Source organism: Apodemus sylvaticus, chromosome 9 (genome assembly GCF_947179515.1).
Source record: "Apodemus sylvaticus chromosome 9, mApoSyl1.1, whole genome shotgun sequence".
In the NCBI taxonomy this organism is placed as follows: Eukaryota; Metazoa; Chordata; class Mammalia; order Rodentia; family Muridae; genus Apodemus; species Apodemus sylvaticus.
This window is the reverse complement of record NC_067480.1, coordinates 55,748,361-55,767,274: the sequence shown is the minus strand read 5'-3', so window position 1 is coordinate 55,767,274 and position 18,914 is coordinate 55,748,361. Positions and strand designations below refer to the sequence as shown.

The following is an 18,914-nucleotide window of genomic DNA, read 5'->3' as shown; positions in this document are numbered from 1 at the left end:
GAACCCAGATAAAACTTTTCTCCCTTCACCTGTTTTTGTCCAGATATTTTATCACAGCTATGGGTATTACTATGAAGTCTGAAAGTAATTGGTCACTTTATAAACAGTTTAAAAAAAAAAAAGCCAGCCAAGAGCAATGAATGCTGTGTTCAGTATTCTCCCCCTTTCATTCAGGCCAGGGCCCCGATGCGGGGGATGGGCTTGCCCACTTTTAGGATGTGTATTAACACCTTAATAATTTATCAACATGATCCCTCAGAGGCTTGTCTCCAGGGTGATCCCAGATCCAATCAAAGCGATAACACTAACCTCCACTCATGACAGACCCACAACATAGGAGCTTGAGGCAGTGTCATTCTGTCTGCCCCTCTGTTTTGAATCAGCCTATATGATTTAGCCATGTGTGTGTTTGTATGCTTGTTTTCTGGCTTTGCTTCACCTTGTATCGCCAGGATCATTTGAGATTCTATTTCATCCTATTATGGCTTTTGTTAAGCTTTGTTAGGCTCTATCTAGAGTCTCTCTAACCCTATGGGATTTGGTTTCTGGTGGCTTGAATGAGGATGGCCCCCTTAGATGCTGAATGCTTGGTCCCAGTTGGTTGAACTGTATGGGAAAGACTAGATGTGTCCTTGTTGGGGGGAAGTGTGTCACCGGGGGCAGGCTATAAGAGTTCAAAAGTTAATGCCATTCCCTATTAGCTCTCTACCTCCTCCTTGATTGGATGTAAGCACTTGGCTACTGCTCTAGCCCCATGCCTGCTGCCATGTCCCTTGCCATGATGGTCAGGGACTGTAATCCTCTGGAATCATGACCCCCAAATTAAATGCTTTTATAAGTTGCCTAGGTCTTCACATTTTATCACAGAAATAGAAAAGTAATTAAGATGATCTCGTTATTAAGAAATAGCATTTATGGGTTCTCTACTAGATGTCCCAGCTGTTCAAATAAGGCAGCCTATGCTAACTGGAGGAGACTGTGATTAAATTTCCCAAACAATAGGTTTTCTCACAGTTGATCACCGCTTGACTTCAATAGAATCTTGTTAAATCCCTCAATTCTGAATACTTAGACCTGTATTTCCCAAGAAAGGTATCCTGTGTAGCACAAGAAAATTAATCCCATATTATCTAATATTAAGTCATTTAAAGTGGCAGTATCTTTAAAATGACTTACAATGTCACTCTGGTCCTCTTAACAAATTTAGAATATTCATCTTTTTTCTATGACTTCATAATTATGAGGAATCTGGGGTTGTGAATTTCACATTATGCACTCCAATCCCATTTATCTTCTCCTCCTCTCACACCACTCTCCACCCTTGTAGCCTTCCCCCTGAACAGAGAGAAAAAAAAAATCTTGTGGAAGCTGTAATGTGTCACAGTGTGTCCCACAGTATACCCTTTTGTTCACACTTCTTTGCTTGCAAATGTTCATTGCAATGAGCCATTGGTCTGGTCCAAGGCCTCTGGCTTCTGCTTCACTCTCAATACTGGATCCTCACCAGGGCTCCTCTAGGATATCCTGTTGTTGCCTTGAGTCATGGAGATCCTGCAGCTCTGGCTCTGTAAGACTGGCCCTTCATGCATTTCCAGCAGTTCATCAATGGAATAGATGTTGCGGTGGGCCAATTCAAAGTCCTGGGTCTGGAATCTGAGGTGGCCAGGCCTCCAGTTCTCCTCATCTCACACTCTCAGAACCAGCTCACCAGCAACTAGGCAGCTCCACCCTGCTGCCCAGGAGAGGTACAGGAACTGCTCTCCCATATATTGCAGCCCAGCCGGTAAGGGTCAGGGACAGTTAGTTCATCTACTATCATGACTCTGGGACCAGCTCCCCTACTTGCCATACCACCACCCAGCAGACAATTGGTGGGCTGGCTCACCTGCAGCCCCCATATCCAGGGACAGCTCTACTGTGCTGCCCATGTGAACTATAGGGCTTGCTCTCCCAAGTGCTGCAGCAGGTAAGGGCAGGACTGGTTCTCCTGTTCTCATGACTTGCTGTAGGTGGCCCAGGGTGAGGGGAGGGAAGGACATCTCTCCTTTGTCTGCCACATGGCAGCCAAGTTGTGGGGCTGGTTTTCCCACCCTCACACCCTCAAGGCCAGCAGGGTCAGCTCTACTGCACTGCCCAGGGATTGCTCTCCTAATGTGTTGGCCCCAGATACAGGTCTCCCACCTGCCACAGGTGGTGAAGGATGAGGGTGAAAAGTATCCATCCCTCATCCATGCCGCTTCACAAGAGACGAGTGGTAGCGCTGGGTAGCCCACACTTGTATCCTGGGGCTGGCTCACCTCTCCCAAGTACTGCAGCTGGCTAGGGTTGGGTCAGCTCTCCCGTTCTCATTCCCTCAGGCTCAGCTCTCCCATGATGCCCAGGTGAGGGTGGGACCAGTTCCGCACAGCCTTCAGACATCAACATGTTCCTGACAGCAGCCCAGACCAGGGACATGCACCTGGTCTTTGGTGGTAACAGACCCCTGCTGCTGCTGTACAGCTGCCCAGATATGGTGGCCGCACAGGCCAGGCCCCCACCATGTTCCCAGGTGGCATCACCAGCTACTCACATCAGGCTGTTCCTCACTACCCTCAAGTGTCCAGTTCTACCTCTCCTTGTCATGGCACACCCTTCTGTTTCTCTTTCTCTTCCATTTCTCCACCATTTGCTTGCTCCTCTTAGTGGCTCCTGGGATCTCTGAATGTCTGGGTCGTCTCAGGAGTTGTCTTGGGAGTGTTATGCCCTGCTCGTCAGGGGTTATCTCAGGCAAGCTCCAGCGGCACCAGTCTGGTGCTTGTCTTAGGTTTGTATTTTTTTAGGGAATATTAGGATACTAATAATTCAGATGTTCGTGGACCAGAACACTAAGCATAGACATAGCCTCTTCTCTGCCAGCTACTGATGCACATGGGACACATCAGCCATACCTGCAATGCCTCTAGGGGTAGGAAGAATATCTTATAAGTTATGTATGCATCTTATACTGGATCAAGATAAGTGCTACATAATTTCCCATCATTCCATTGTTTAGGGAGAATCTTTAATTATGAAAGCCAATTTTCTCTTTTGCAATTGTCAGTCTGTAAATCATAGTTTGATATATTGTAGACACTCTACTCACAAGCAACCATTCACAAAGCTGTAGTGGGGGTATAATGCCCACATCCTATCCCAAGGCATTCATATCTGGTCCCTGGTACTCATGACTGTAATGCCTATTAAAAAAAATTAGACTTCTTGGATGTGATTACATCATTGGTCTTGTGTTATCCTGGTTCATGTCTGTGGTTATCAGTGTTACCAGTGGTAGTTTTATAAGAGAAGGGAGGGTCAGCATGGAAGGAGGTGTGATGACTCAGGCACACGTTAGAAAGACATGTGTTATTGAGAGTCAAGGAATTGAACATCATTGCAAAGAGGTTCCTGAAGGAGGCATCATGCTAACCTGGTTTGGACTGCTGGTCTCCAAAACTGCAAAAAGATAGAGTTCTGTGGTGGTAAACAACCACACTGGGATAGCTGGTTATCTCAGCAGCCAGAAATCAATAAAAGATCAGAGTTCAGTTATCATTTGCAAAATAATTATTCATTAATTCTATACTATTTTCTACTATCTTTTTTTAAATAAAGCTGGGCCCTGTTTCTTGATACCCAGTCATCACTATAAACTTTTGAATGTTTTAAAGAAGCATAGTATCAATTATAGTTATTGTCCATGATGATGCTTACATGCTCCCCCGTTTTCTAAGTGGGAGCCCTCGGGCCCTAGTTTGTACACACATTAAAGGTTGCTATGACCCAACATTGGTTTTTTTTTTTTTGAGTGGAACTGTGTTTCTGGCATAAAAACATCCCAGGATGCTCTTTTCCTTCTTTCACAGATGAGCCCTGGATTCTGTGCATTGTGATAAAATTTCAAAACCAAGATACACACACACACCTTGGTGCTTTTCAGTCAAAATGTGGGTGGTCTGGTGACATTTCTGTTAACTTTACTTAAAATACTCTCTCCCCCATTGTTCCCTCTCCTCTAAGCCTGATTTATCATGCCATTGTCCGTCTAACGGGAGTGGGAACTTGTAACGACTGTCTTCCCAGGTCCTACCTGGTAGAACTCAGTAGATATTGGTTGAGTTCTCTTGAGCTTCCTAGTTCCCATGATGGGAATAACTTCCCTTTTACTCTTGCTTTGATGTCCCAGCAAACTAGATCATGAACTCCCTTCTCAAGGAGTACTGGATCTGTGACCGTGTTTTTGTGATAGTTAATGTCATTCACTCCAACTAACCACACGGTGGAGCTAGCTGTGTGTGGGATCTAAATGTCAGCCTTGGCACCAAGCTTGGTAGGCTCCGAAGTCACTGAGGAATGGAGAGTCGCTTTGCTTACTGACATACTTGTGTAGCAAAGATATGTAATAAGTCATTCCACTAAAAAGGTTTGGTGACAGTTAACTTCATGTTACAAAGTTGACACGAGGCAGAGTAGAGGAGGCTTTCCCCACATTTCCGTGGTGGCTGGAAGGATGTAGCATTCTGTCTCTCCGATCACGCCTCCTCTCTGAGGGCTATTTTTTGTATTCTAAAGTGTGTCAGTTCACACACAACAATAACAACTCTAAGCCAGTGGATCAAAACAAAAGTGAGTGCTTTGGGAGGGGTCTGGAATGTATGTTTGGGGAGACACACCTGGACCCATGTACAGGAGTAGGTAGCAGACACAGACTAGTGACTGTTATCACATGGCACCACAGTAAACAAAACACACAACTCCAAAATGTCTCACTTGAGCACTTCCATGTTGAACTGAACAGAGATAAAGTTCACTGACTAGAGCACAGCCCCATCAGCCATGAGCATTCAGGAAGAACAATTCATCACATTCCTGGGAAGCTATTGCTGCACCAGAGGTAGCAAGAGGGTCAGGAACAAAAGGAACTGTTTCCGGATCTGTGAGGTAATGCCAGCCGGTAACTTGTGGGCACTACAGGACTCTGAAGCTTTGAAGAAAAGGCAGAAGACAACTTGAATCCTGGTCCTGTCTGTTGAGATCTGCTCAGGTAAATAAAACACCTTTAAATTAAGGGAGTTCCATACAATGCCAAAAGTGTTCATATAACATATTACAGAATGTTAACCTGACTATAAATTATTTATTGGTCACTCGATCTCACAAAGTTTTCCTTTCTTTTTATTTTAGGTATTTGTGACAGTATAGCAGGCTGTCTGTGTACTGCAGAGCAGTCATGGGCAAGGCTGTGTTGGCCTATAGAACACATGGCCCCGCCCTTCACTCCAGCGCCCATCCTGGCCTCACTGAGTCTCCCATGTACACTGCAGTGTTGCATCTGACTGGGACAGCTAGGAAGCTTTCACAGGGCAAAATGGCCCTGTTGTGCCTGCCCCATTTTGATATCCTTCTTATCCTACAGCATCGGGATAGCCCCCTCCCAAACAACAGTAACAATGTGATTTCATCTCAAACCAGAAGGAATCAAGTCCAATAACTGACCTTGTCAATCAATTCTTTTAAATCAAAACAACAACCAACCAAAATGAAAACAATAAAAAAGTTTTAAAAAATTAAAGTGATATCGTCTACATATTTTAGTTCATCGGGTATTTGGAGGCAGATTTTTGTCTTTGGAACCATGTGGAGCAGAAGCGCTATCCTGTGGAGGCCATCACACGAGGCCTTGTTGGAATTGCCTTTGACTTCTCCTCTCCCTCTCTCTGGGCCTCAGTCATAATTAGGTCCTTGTTGGGCTCCTTAGCTGGAACTATGTCCCCTCGTTGTGCCCTTTGCCCAGGCCATCAAGGACAGTCGCTTTGTCACTCCACCACTTCTGAGAAGACTTTCCCGGCCACCTAAGAAAGAGCAATCCCAGCCCCTCTCTCAACCCTAACATGTTCGAGAACATCCGCCTATCAGTCCTAGTTATCTGTCAATCCTGTCTGCCCGCACCCGTTAGTTTCTCTCTAGCACCCCATGGCATAGCTTCTGCTTGACTGGGTTCCATTCAGGACAGGGTTAGCTAAATGTCAGACTACTGACATTTGAGAATACATAATTCTTTCTTTTTTAAGATTTATTTATTTATTATGTATAAAGCGTTCTGCTGCATGTATGCCTGCAGGCCAGAAGGGGGCACTAGGTTTCATTATAGATGGTTATGAGCCACCATGTGGTTTCTGAGAATTGAACACAGGACCTCTGGAAAGGCAGTCATTAACCTCTGAGCCATCTCTCCGACCCCCGATACATAATTCTTTTTTTTTTTTTCTTTTAAGGACCAGTTATCTTTTTTTAAAAAAATTTGATTTACATTTCAAATGATTTCCCCTTTTCTGGCTCCCCACTCCCTGAAAGTCCCATAAGCCCACTTCCCTCCACCTGTTCCCCCATCTACTCTTTCCCACTTCCCTGTTCTGGTATTCCCCTACACTGCTGCACTGAGTCTTTCCAGAACCAAGGGCCACTCTCCGTTCTTCTTGGACATCATTTAATACGTGGATTATGTCTTGGGTATTCGAAGTTTCTAGGCTAATATCCACTTATCAGTGAATACATACCATGATTAATCTTTTGAGACTGGGTTACCTCACTTAGTATGATGTTCTCCAGCTCCATCCATTTGTCTAAGAATTTCATGAATTCATTGTTTCTAATGGCTGAATAGTACTCCATTGTGTAAATATACCACATTTTTGGTATCCATTCCTCCGTTGAGGGGCACCTGGTTTCTTTCCAGCTTCTGGCTGCTACAAATAGGGCTACTATGAACATAGTGGAACATGTGTCCTTATTGCATGCCGGGGAATCCTCTGGGTATATGCCCAGGAGTGGTATAGCAGGGTCCTCTGGAAGTGTCATGCCCAGATTTCTGAGGAACCGCCAGGCTGATTTCCAAAGTGGTTGCACCATCTTACAATCCCACCAGCAGTGGAGGAGTGTTCCTCTTTCTCCACATCCTCAACAACACCTGCTGTCTCCTGATTATTTTGACCTTAGCCATTCTGTCTGGTGTGAGTGTTGTTTTGATTTGCATTTCCCTAATGATTAATGATGTTGAACATTTCATAAGGTGCTTCTCAGCCCTCCGAAGTTCTTCATGTGAAAATTCTTTGTTTAGCTCTGTACCCCACTTTTTAATAGGGTTATTTGGTTCTCTGGGATCTACCTTCTTGAATTCATTGTATATATTAGATATTAGCCCTCTGTCGGATTTAGGGTTGGTGAAGATCCTTTCCCAATCTGTTGGTTGACGTTTTGTCCTTTTGACAGTGTCCTTTGCTTTACAGAAACTTTGTAGTTTTATGAGATCCCATTTGTCAATTCTTGATCTTAAAGCATAAGCTATTGGTGTTCTATTCAGGAATTTTCCCCCTGTGCCCATGTCCTCAAGGTCTTCCCCAGTTTTTTTTTTTTCCTATTAGTTTCAGTGTGTCAGGTTTTATGTTGATCCATTTGGATTTGAGCTTAGTACAAGGAGATAAGAATGGATCTATTCGCATTCTTCTGCATCTGACCTCCAACTGAACCAGCACCATTTGTTTAAAAGGCTATCTTTTTTCCACTGGATGCTTTCAGCTCCTTTGTTGAAGATCAAGTGACCATATGTGGGTTCATTTCTGGGTCTTAAATCCTATTCCATTGATCTGCTTGCCTGACATTGTACCAATACCATGCAGTTTTGTTTTGTTTTGTTTTTTTATCATTATTGCTCTGTAGTAAAGTTTGAGGTCTGGGATACTGAATCCCCCAGAAGTTCTTTTTCTGTTGAGAATAGTTTTAACTATCCTGGGTTTTTTGTTATTTCAGATGAATTTGAGAATTGCGCTTTCTAGCTCTATGAAGAATTGAGTTGGGATTTTGATGGGAATTACATTGAATCTGTAGACTGCCTTTGGCAAGATGGCCATTTTAACTATATTAATTCTGCCAATCCATGAGCATGGAAGATTTTTCCATTTTCTGAGCTCTTCTTCCATTTCCTTCTTTAGAGATCTGAAGTTCTTGTCATATAGGTCTTTCACTTGTTTGGTTAGTCACCCCAAGATACTTTATGCTGTTTGTGGCTATTGTGAAGGGTGTCATTTCCCTAATTTCTTTCTCAGTCTGCTTATCCTTTGAGTATATAAAGGCTATTGATTTGCTTGATTTGATTTTGTAGCCAGCCACTTTGCTGAAGTTGTTTATCAGCTGTAGGAGTTCTCTAGTAGAGTTTTTTGGGTCACTTAAGTATACTATCATATCATCTGCAAATAGTGATAGTTTGACTTCTTCCTTTCCAATTTGTATCCCTTTGACCTCATTATGTTGTCTAATTGCTCTAGTTAGGACTTCGAGAACTATATTGAAAAGATATGGAGAGAGCGGGCAGCCTTGTCTAGTCCCTGATTTTAGTGGGATTGCTTCAAGTTTCTCTCCATTTAGTTTGATATTGGCTACCGGTTTGCTGTATATTGCCTTTACTATGTTTAGACATGGGCCTTGAATTCCTGTCCTTTCCAAGACTTTTAGCAAGAAAGGATGCTGAATTTTGTCAAATGCTTTTTCAGCATCTAATGAAATGATCATGTGTTTTTTTTTTCTTTGAGTTTGTTTATGTAGTAGATAGCATTGATGGATTTCCGTATATTGAATCATCCCTGCATCCCTGGGATGAAGCCTAGTTGATCATGGTGGATAATCGTTTTGATGTGTTCTTGGATTCGGTGGGCAGGAATTTTATTGAGTATTTTTGCATCGATATTCATAAGGGAAATTGGCCTGAAATTCTCTTTCTTAGTTGGATCTTTGTGTGGTTTTGGTATCAGCGTAACTGTGGCATTGTAGAAGGAGTTGGGTAGTGTTCCTTCTGTTTCTATTTGGTGGAATAGTTTGAAGAGAATTGGTGTTAAGTCTTCTTTAAAGGTCTGATAGAATTCTGCACTGAAACCATCTGGTCCTGTGATTTTTTTCGTCGGAAGGATATCTATGACCCCTTCTATTTTTTTAGGGGTCATGGGTCTGTTTAGTTGATCTATTTTGATCCTGATTTAATTTTGGTATTTCGTATCTGTCTAAGAAATTATCCGTTTCCTCCAGATTCTCCAGTTGTGTTGAGTATAGGCTTTTGTAGTAGGATCTGATGAATTTTTGAATTTCCTCGGTTTCTGTTGTAATATCTCCATTTTCATTTCTAATTTTGTTAATTTGGATACTGTCTCTGTGCCCTTTGGTTAGTCTGGCTAAGGGTTTATCTATCTTGTTGATTTTTTCAAAGAACCAGCTCCTGGTTTTATTGATTCTTTGTATGGTTCTCTTAGTTTCTACTTGATGGATTTCAACCCTGAGTTTGATGATTTCCTGTCTTCTTCTCCTCCTGGGTGAATTAGCTTCTTTTTGTTCCAGGGCTTTCAGTTGTTCTGTTAATCTTCTAGTGTATGCTCTCTCCAATTTCTTTTTGGAGGCATTCAAAGCTATGAGTTTTCCTCTTAGCACTGCTTTCATTGTGTCCCATAGATTTGGGTATGTTGTGCCTTCATTTTCATTAAATTCTAAAAAATCTTTGATTTCTTTCTTTATTTCTTCCTTGACCAAGGTATCATTGAATAGAGTATTGTTCAGTTTCCATGTGTATGTGGGCTTTCTGTTTTTATTGTTATTAAAGACCACTTTCACTCCATAGTGATCTGATAGGAGGCATGGGATTATTTTAATCTTCTTATATTTGCTGAGGTCTGTCTTATGACCAACTATATGATCGATTTTAGAGAAGGTACCATGAGGTGCTGAGAAAAAGGTATATTCTTTTGCTTTGGGATGAAACGTTCTATATATATATATATATCCGTTAAATTGAATTGGTCCAAAGCTTCAATTAGTTTCACTGTCTCCCTTAGTTTCTGTTTTCCTGATCTGTCCATTGTTGAGAGTGGAGTGTTGAAGTCACCCACATTTATTGTGTTAGGTGCAATGTGTGCTTTGAGCTTTAGTAAAGTGTTTTTTTTTTTTTTTTTTTTTTTTTTTTTTTTATGAAGGAAGGCACCCGTGTATTTGGAGCATAGATGTTCAGGATTGAGAGTTCTTCTTGTTGGATTTTTCCTTTGACCAGCAAGAAGTGTCCTTCCACGTCTCTTTTGATGACATTAGGTTGAAAGTCAATTTTATCTGATATTAGAATGGCAACTCCGGCTTGTTTCCTGAGACCATTTGCTTGTAGAATTGTCTTCTAGCCTTTACTCTATGGTAGCTTTTGTCTTTGACACTGAGGTGTGTTTCCTGTATGCAGCAAAATATAGGGTCCTGTTTACGTAACCAGTCTGTTAGTCTATGTCTTTTTATTGGGGAATTGAGTCCATTGATGTTAAGAGATATTAAGGAGTAGTGGTTATTGCTTCCTATCATTTTTGATGTTAATTTTATACTTGTGTGGTTATCTTCTTTTGGGTTTGATGAAAGAAGTTTAATAGCCTGCTTTTTCCAGGGTATAGTTTCCCTCATTGTAATGGTGTTTCCCCCCTATTTTCCTCTGTAGGGCTGGGTTTGTGGAAAGATATTGTGTAAATTTGGTTTTGTCATGGAATATCTTGGTTTCTCCATCTATAGTAATTGAGAGTTTCACTGGGTATAGTAGTCTTGGCTGGCATTTGTGTTCTCTTAGAGTCTGCATGAGCTCCGCCCAGGATCTTCTAGCTTTCATGGTCTCTGGTGAGAAGTCTGGTGTAATTCTGATAGGTCTTCCTTTATATGTTACTTGGCCTTTTTCTCTTACTGCCTTTAATATTTTTTTCTTTGTTTAGTACATTTGGGGTTTTGATTATTATGTGACGGGAGGTATTTCTGTTCTGGTCCAAACTGTTTGGAGTTCTGTAGGCTTCTTGTATATTCATGGGCATCTCTCTCTTTAGGTTAGGGAAGTTTTCTTCCATAATTTTGTTGAAGATATTTGCTGGCCCTTTAAGTTGTAAATCTTCACTCTCATCTATGCCTATAATCCTTAGGTTTGGCTTTCTCATTGTGTCCTGGATTTCCTGAATGTTTTGGGTTACAAGCTTTTTGCATTTTGCATTTTCTTTGACTGTTGAGTCCATGGTTTCTATGGTATCTTCGGCATCTGAGATTCTTTATTCTATCTCTTGTATTCTGTTGTTATTTGCATCTATGGCCCCTGATTTCTTCCCAAGGTTTTCTATTTCCAAAGTTGTCTCCCTTTGTGCTTTCTTAGTTGTTTCTACTTCTGTTTTTAGATCCTGGAAGTTTTTGCTCAGTTCCTTCACTTGCTTGTTTGTGTTTTCCTGTAATTCTTTGAGAGATTTTTGTGTTTCCTCTTTCATGACTTCTGTCTGTTGATCAAAGTTCTCCTGTATTTCTTTAAGTGATTTTTGCATTTCTTCCTTATTGGCTACTAACTTCTGACTCATATTCTTCTGAATTTCTTTAAGTGATTTTTGTGTTTCCCTTGTAAGGGCTTCTAGCTTTTGATCATTTTTCTCCTGAATTTCTTTAAGAGATTTATTTATGTCCCCCATGTGTTCCTCTAACTGGTAGCATCCTTACCAGTGATTTTAAATCCAACTCTTGTTTTTCTGGCGTGTTGGAGGTATCCAGGACTTGCTGTTGTTGGAGAGTTGGGTTCAGATGCTGCCATAATGCCTTGGTTTCTGTTAGTAACGTTCCTACATTTGCCTTTAGCCATCTAGTTCTCACTGGTGTTAGATGGTCTTATTGTCACAGGCTGGTGCTTCAACCTACTGTGGACCTTTAAAGTTATTTCTGTGACACTGGATGACTGGGTTTCCTCTGGCACAGATCGCTGATATGCTGCCTTCCTCTTTTGTGCCTTTGGAGCCCTGCTCACTTTTGCCTCAAGCAATGTTATATTTGGTTTGTCATGGTGAACCAGGTGTTCCCGGACTGCTCTGTCATGGAGCGAACATGGTGGAGGGGGGTGGGGGGGATTCTCAGGTAGGACACAGGCCCCATACCAGACACACCAGACCCGCTGGCAGCTGAACCGCCTATGTCCTCAGGTCCTGGGCGCAGGCAGACCCCTGGTGGTTTACACCCCCAGAGAGCTTAAGCTCAGGATAATACAGTACCTAGTGATGTTTTTCTTCCCTGGCAGGCAGCAAGTATGGCCATGAGGAGTCTCTCCCTCTGCTGTTCTCCAAGCAGGACACAGGCCCCACGACCGACTGGCGGGCTGGCAGACAAACCGCCTATGTGCTCAGGTCCTGGGCACAGGCAGATCCCTGGCGGTTTGCACCCCCAGAGATCCTAAGCTCGGGATAATACAGTACCTAGTTATGGTTTTCTGCTCGGGCAGGCAGCAAATATGGCTGTGGGGAGTCTCTCCCTCTGCTGTTCTCAATTCTTTACTGGTAACTTCAGAAGTGCAGTAGAATATTTAATAGTTCTAGCCTTTGACCATTAGACGCCTCTATAGTGATAAGCAAAATGTCCAGACCCTGCTAAATGTTAAGTACTCATCTGAACACTTAGCTGTTGTTGCAACTGTTAACATGAGAAACACTTTTTTAAAATCAAAGGTTGTTAGCCCTAACAATGACCCATATTTCCTGAGCCCCATCCACTGCCTCTTTATAGCAACTAACCAATTGTTCCTGACTGTGACTTGAAAGGAAAAGTGTCTGCTCAGAACACCCCAAGATCAAGTTGTCAGCACAAAGGAAGGACAGAGGGCAGGGGTAGGGGACAGAGACAGGAGAAAGAAAGATGGTGCAGGGGATGAGGGAGAGGGAGGAAGGGGCAAGGGGGAGGGTCTACATCTAAGGGGACAAAAGACTGCCTCTAGATAGAGAACAGACAAATGACAGTTTATAACGGTAAAGGGGGAAACCCCGTGTCAGAATAAGGTGTTTCATTTTAATTGGGTGTGTTAATTAGTGAGCCAAGGGGGGCTTTGATTGCTGACTTTAATGCTTTGATAGCTGGACCTTGGTGATCAGCCTTAGAAGTGGCCAAGGGAACGGACCTGGGTGGCTAGCTTTAGGAATATAATTTAACTATTTTTTAGCAAGGCAGAGGGAGTGGGAGAGAAAGGTGACAGCCAGAGCCATGCCCTTCATGCTAGAGCTGGCTAGAGTCTCTTTGGACAAGTCCAGGGCCCGCCAATGTCACAAGACACAGTCACTACCTATGAAGGGACAAAAGACAGATGCCACTCTAGCTGAATGTGTTGGTTAGCTGTGTTTGGATTCTGGCACACCATTTAAAAAAAAAAGCCAAACAAAAAGAAGAAAAAAGACATTACTTTGCTGAATTATTCTTCGTGCGTTCCTTTGTGTGACGTAGAGATTACTCTTTCCCCAACACTATGAAGCGAAATTGTCTTACACTAACAGTAGTTGTCATTTACCTATTGCCTACAGCGCTGTAGGGACTCACACTCAATATTTCCAACAAGATCTCTGCCTTAAAGGGGGTCACCATTATCTTCATTTTACAGACAGGGAAATGGGGGGCATGGAATGATTTATAAGCTTGTCTGTGTTTGTGCCATTGATAAAGTCTAGGAGTCGACCCCGCCGCACAGGCTGCAGAACACTGGGCGAACAGGAGCAGGCACGGCTGTGGGAATCTTTGCCTACCTACCCACTTGTGCACAGACCGGGAAGCCAGGGAGCTCCCAGCCCGTGCGCGCATCCTGAGTGATGGAGCCGCCTTGCCTTTCCAAGCCTTAGTTACCGTTCCCAGTCCTCACCAGCACAGTGACATGCAGGATTCTCTTATGAATTACATGCAGCAGCACACGTGAAAGTACTTAGCTGGTTTCTGGCACACAGCTAGCTCTGAACTCCTTTTCCTTCCTCTCCATACGGCTCCGCGCCCTTAGCACTGAAAGTAGATCCTAAACACCTTGGTCAGACAAGCCCACTGGGAAATCTAACCTTTAAGCATTCTGTACTTTCACTGTTCCTGATCAGAATTGAGGAGAGCAGTCTCCTTAGAAACAGCCTGCCATGCTGGCGTCTTGTCCCACTTTGCTAATGACCAACAGTACCAGCCATCAGCACTTGCCCGCTAAGCCAAAGGGGGCTTTTAAATCTGCACTGATTGGATGCCATGGGGCTGGGTTGACAAGTAGCCTCCCGATCTATCAGTGAATTGATAGCATGCCCCATTGTTTTCTAACAGCCAATTAAGTGAACAGCCTGAAACTTTTGGCCAGCAGGTGGCAGCCTTTGCTAACATAATGGTTGGTACTCCCCTACCTGGCAGAACCCTACCAAAAACTGGATGCCTGTGAAATTTACATGGTATAGCTTTTTAATTGGAGCAGGGCATAAATCTCGGTAGATAGAATTCTGAGAACTCAAATGGGGGAAAAGCCCCACCTCCAGCTGAAACAGAGAGTTTCTATTCAATTGTGAATGCAAGTCATAGATAACTTGCAGCTCCCAGCCCAGACAGCTAGAAATACTGCTCACCCTCCTCACTATTTTAACATTGCAGTAGCTGTAGAACCTGCTGCTGGCTCGTGTTATTTAGCACGTTAATAAAAAAGTACACACAGAACCATATCACAAATCTGCTGGTTTTGTTTTGACATTTTAATACCTACCTCTCGATATCACTGGCTTGCTTTGAATCGTTATAGACTGTTTTATTTCATTTTAAGTGTATTTACTTTAAAGCATTCTTTTTTAATGAGGAGAAATCTATAGGCTTCACCCCTCTGTCAACAGGTCCATAATTTAAAACCAGTACCAAGAGCGTCCAGTGACAAGGCTACCAGAACAATCTCCAGAGAAAAAGATCAAAAGATTTTTTTTTTTGTATCCAGTAGTTGTGACTTACTCTTATCCTTCCATCTTTTCCAAAGATGCATGCCGTATCTGTATGAAACTGTTTTCCACGACGCCTGGCAGAGTACAGTGTAACCTCAGGGCGAGATTTTGGCGTATTCAGATCATATTACTAACAAAAGCTTTAGTGTCTAGGACGCTTGCCATCCTGCCTGGGGAAGGAAGAGGCACCCAGGTCTTCCAGCTGCTTTCACATTTTTGTTCCACTTGATTTATTGCCAGGACTTAGGGATCCCCTAAAATCGTCAACAATCACTTCCTTTTCGGCAAGAAGCCCTGCGTGCCCTGGCAGCATCGCTTCTGGAATCTAGTCTCCTCTTCTTCCTCCCTCAAGAAATATTCTGAAATATGTTTAATAGGAGGAGTAGAAGTGTTCTTAAACACACACCCCCATCTTCTCGTTTTCTTTCTCCCGAGTAAGGGAAGCCCATTAATTGGGCCGACCAAGCCTGGAGCCAGCTACACTGTCCATTTTCCTGAGTGTTGTCATGGACACTACAGGAACTAAACAAGTCCACTAGAGAAATGTTACCTAACACTTTCTGATTCTTGATTTCTGAACCTTCTTCCCAGCTGGATCTTCCAACTGCCTCTATCCCCACCGCCTTGCCTTTCCACCTCTTACTAAACCTGTTTTCTTTTCTTCTGCTGTGCTAAAGCATCATAACCCAGGCAATTTAAGGGAGAGAATTTGTTTTGGCTCACAGATCCAGAGAGATAAGAGTTCCTGTGGGCAGAGTGGAGCCACTGCAATAAGTAGAAGACACAGCCAGAGTTCAAATACTGAACTGCAGCCATACGTACCTAGGGAGGGAAACCGGGAACTGTAGGAGGCTCTTACTTTCAGAGCCCACCCCCAGTGACATACTTCCTGAAGCAAGACTACACCTCCTATAACTCCCCAAACACTGTCACCCAATTGGGGACTGAGCATCCAGATACCTTCGATTATGTACAGAAGACATTTTCATTTGAACCACTACTACACCTCCTCTTCCCTAAAAAGACACCAACAGCATCTACAGTTGCAAAGTAACCCAAGCAGGAAGATGCTCTTTTATTTCTCGAAGGCTGATGGGGAGCAAGTATTTCATGGAGTATCTTAACTGTCCCTGTCATGTGCCCTTTCAACCAGCCACTGAGTATTGATAGTGCCTGCCAAATCTGCATCCACTGGGAAACTGAGACTCTGATCTTTTTGGGGGCTTTACACATGTATCCAGAAGAGCATTCTGGATTAGGGTGAGTCCTGGGTCCAATGACTGGTCCTTCTGAGATGAGAGGAGGACACGGAGAGAAGGTGAAAATGGAGGCAAGTCAGTGGCCATCACGGTTGTGAGCTGAGGAGGTCTGGGGCCACCAGAAGGAATATGGGATGCTCATATGTTGAATTTTGGAATCCTAGGCTCCAGGAAGATGAAGGAAAATGATCTAGCTGTTTGAACCACTACTTAGTTACTCTGGAAATTAACAGCAAAATGAACACAAAGTTCATTCCATTTCACAATGAGGCCAGTGCGATGGCTAGCACTGCTCCCACTTCTCAAATGCAGAAACCCGGCCAAAGGACTTGCAGAGATTGGCACAGCTGGCATTTGAACTCTGTTCTCAGTAACCCTAACGCCTTCCACTGCCCCTGGGTGTCGGATCTAGTTATCTGTTGACTGCGCCTACTAGTTAAAGTGATTCACAACCCCATGGTGGCTGTGTTGTTAAGGGGAGCAAGGACTTTCCGATGTATCTTCTGCTTCCCGGATGCAGGGGAGATCGAAAGTTGCTTCCCCAGCTCCTGGTAGCCCAGTACCTCTCTGGGGTACCTTGGCTTCCTCTCCTCTCTGTCGTTCCTGTCCAGGCTTTGCAAGACTCTACAGCTGTTCAGATGAGCTGTGGAGAGTCTACTCTGAGGCAAATATCTCCTCTTCAGAGCAAGCCTCTTGCTTTCCCAGAGGATCATGAGCATTTTCATAAACCACAGTGGTTCCACAAAGTGCAGACATGGCCTTCTTCTTTGGAAGAGCTGTGAGCGCTGCTTTGTCCAGGTGCATACTTCTTTTTATTCATGGGGAAATTTCTAATAAAATGAAGCATTCTCCTTATATAGAATTATTCCATTCCCTGTGCATTAGGTCCATTCTTCTCATACCGAATGCCCTGGCCCCTGGTGTTTGGGTTCCAGAGATGGCCCACTACAGCGAACTCCAAACCATGTCCATGTGCTGTAGAGCTGGCCCGTAACTTAACTTGCTGTGGCAATAGTGTCAGGGATTCAATGATAGCTGAGGGGCTTTCAGCCTATCATTGCTCCAGTCCCCAGCTTGTCAAAGTTACCTGGTTTGAACTGACAGCAAGGTTTTCATTTGAGGGGGAAAAAAAACAAAAGGTTTTTATTTTTTTATTTTTATTTATTTATTTTTTTTTTTTACAAGATCAGCATTTGCTGTAGAAGTGCCAATCCTGTCACTTTAGGTGAAGCTCATACTGCTCCAGTGTCACCAGGTGGGTGGCCTCAGGCATGCACCAGAGCTGCTACTATGACAATATTGGTTCATCTCACAGGCTTCTTCTAGACTGAACATTTCAGTCAAACAGGAAATATAATAAAAAATGAAAGAAAGCAGAAAAAATAACCAGTGTTATCTTCTTCCAAAAGTAATAAGAGGGTTATGTTATAATAGGATGTGGATATGGCCAGTGAGCTACCTGCCACAAACAAGAAACAGCAGATTTTCTTAACTGAGAAAAAACTGAAACAAAGAGCCCGCTGATTCCCTTCTTTCCAGTTCCTATCTAATATTTAAAAGAAAAATAAATGCTAAGACCAAAAGCCTATGCTGAGTTTGCATTTTATAGAACATCATATGCACAGGCAAAACACTCATAAACAAAATCATGTGTGTGTGTTACCACACATTAGCCCTTTACCATCTTTTGTCTTTTAAAGAAAACTTTCAGTATTTTCAAGTCTTAATTAGAATAGGCCCTAGTTCGTTAGCCTTATCTCTTCCTGTTTCACCCCTCACACCTCCTCTAATTTTCTTGGCTTTTAGTATAACATTTGTTATATTAATTTTAAACACATAATAAAAGATAACTAACGACATTACAATGTAGCCCGTTGTCTGGCTTACTCTGAACGTCAACCTCTAGAAAATGAGGTATATGGAGTCCATTAGAAGATACCTGCATGCACTTCACTAACACCCAACTCATTCTTTTCTCTTTTCTTTTCTTTTTTCTTTTCTTTTCTTTCCTTTTCTTTCCTTTTCTTTTCTTTTCTTTCCTTTTCTTTCCTTTTCTTTCCTTTTCTTTTCTTTTTTGTCTTTTCTTTTCTTTTTTCTTCTACTTCTTTCTTTCTTTCTTTCTTTCTTTCTTTCTTTCTTTCTTTCTTTCTTTCTTTCTTTCTTTTTCTTTTTTTGAGACAGGGTTTCTCTGTGTAGCCCTGGCTGTCCTGGAACTCACTCTGTAGACCAGGCTGGCCTTGAACTCAGAAATCGGCCTGCCTCTGCCTCCCAAGTGCTGGGATTACAGGCATGTGCCACCACTGCCCAGCTAGGTTACCCAACCCATTCTTGAGTCCCTTACCAAAATGTGCTGTTCAGGGAATCAAGGAAAACACACAAGACATTGTCCCTGCCCTGAAATTGCTTACCCTCTAGTTGGAGACCCTTCTTGACAGTAAAACAATGCCAAAGGAGTATGAGAGGCAGAATGTGCTGGAAGACTTCATACCACATGAGGGACCAGTAAAGACTTCGCAGAGGGAGACATGGCATCTGGACTAAACCTTGGAGGGTGGTTTCGATTTGAAATAGAAGACAAAGAGAGTGTTCAGAAACCTGATTTATGTGATCCAGATGCTCTCTCCATGAAACAAGCCACTTCTGCATCCTAGAGCATGGTTAAACACCTTCTCCTCTGAGGTGGACCCATGAAAGCAGCTACCTGTTCATAAATGGTGTCTCTCGCCAGTCTGAGGAGCATAGTTCTTGAATGTCTGTTCAAGATGCTATAAAATGGCCGTCTCTGTCTCTCCTTTTCACAGAATCGGCCATTACTCACTGTCCCACTTTCTCTCTGGTATTGCACAAGACCCCCTTC

At 43.0% G+C, this 18,914-nt stretch overlaps 1 non-coding gene across 1 annotated transcript; it reads right to left on the bottom strand.

Annotated features, from left to right (window-relative positions):
* Positions 1-2,821: 2,821 nt before the first annotated feature.
* Positions 2,822-2,949, bottom strand: LOC127693142 (small nucleolar RNA SNORA17). The gene has a single exon (XR_007979617.1). It is a non-coding gene; the product is annotated as a small nucleolar RNA SNORA17 (small nucleolar RNA).
* Positions 2,950-18,914: the final 15,965 nt, after the last annotated feature.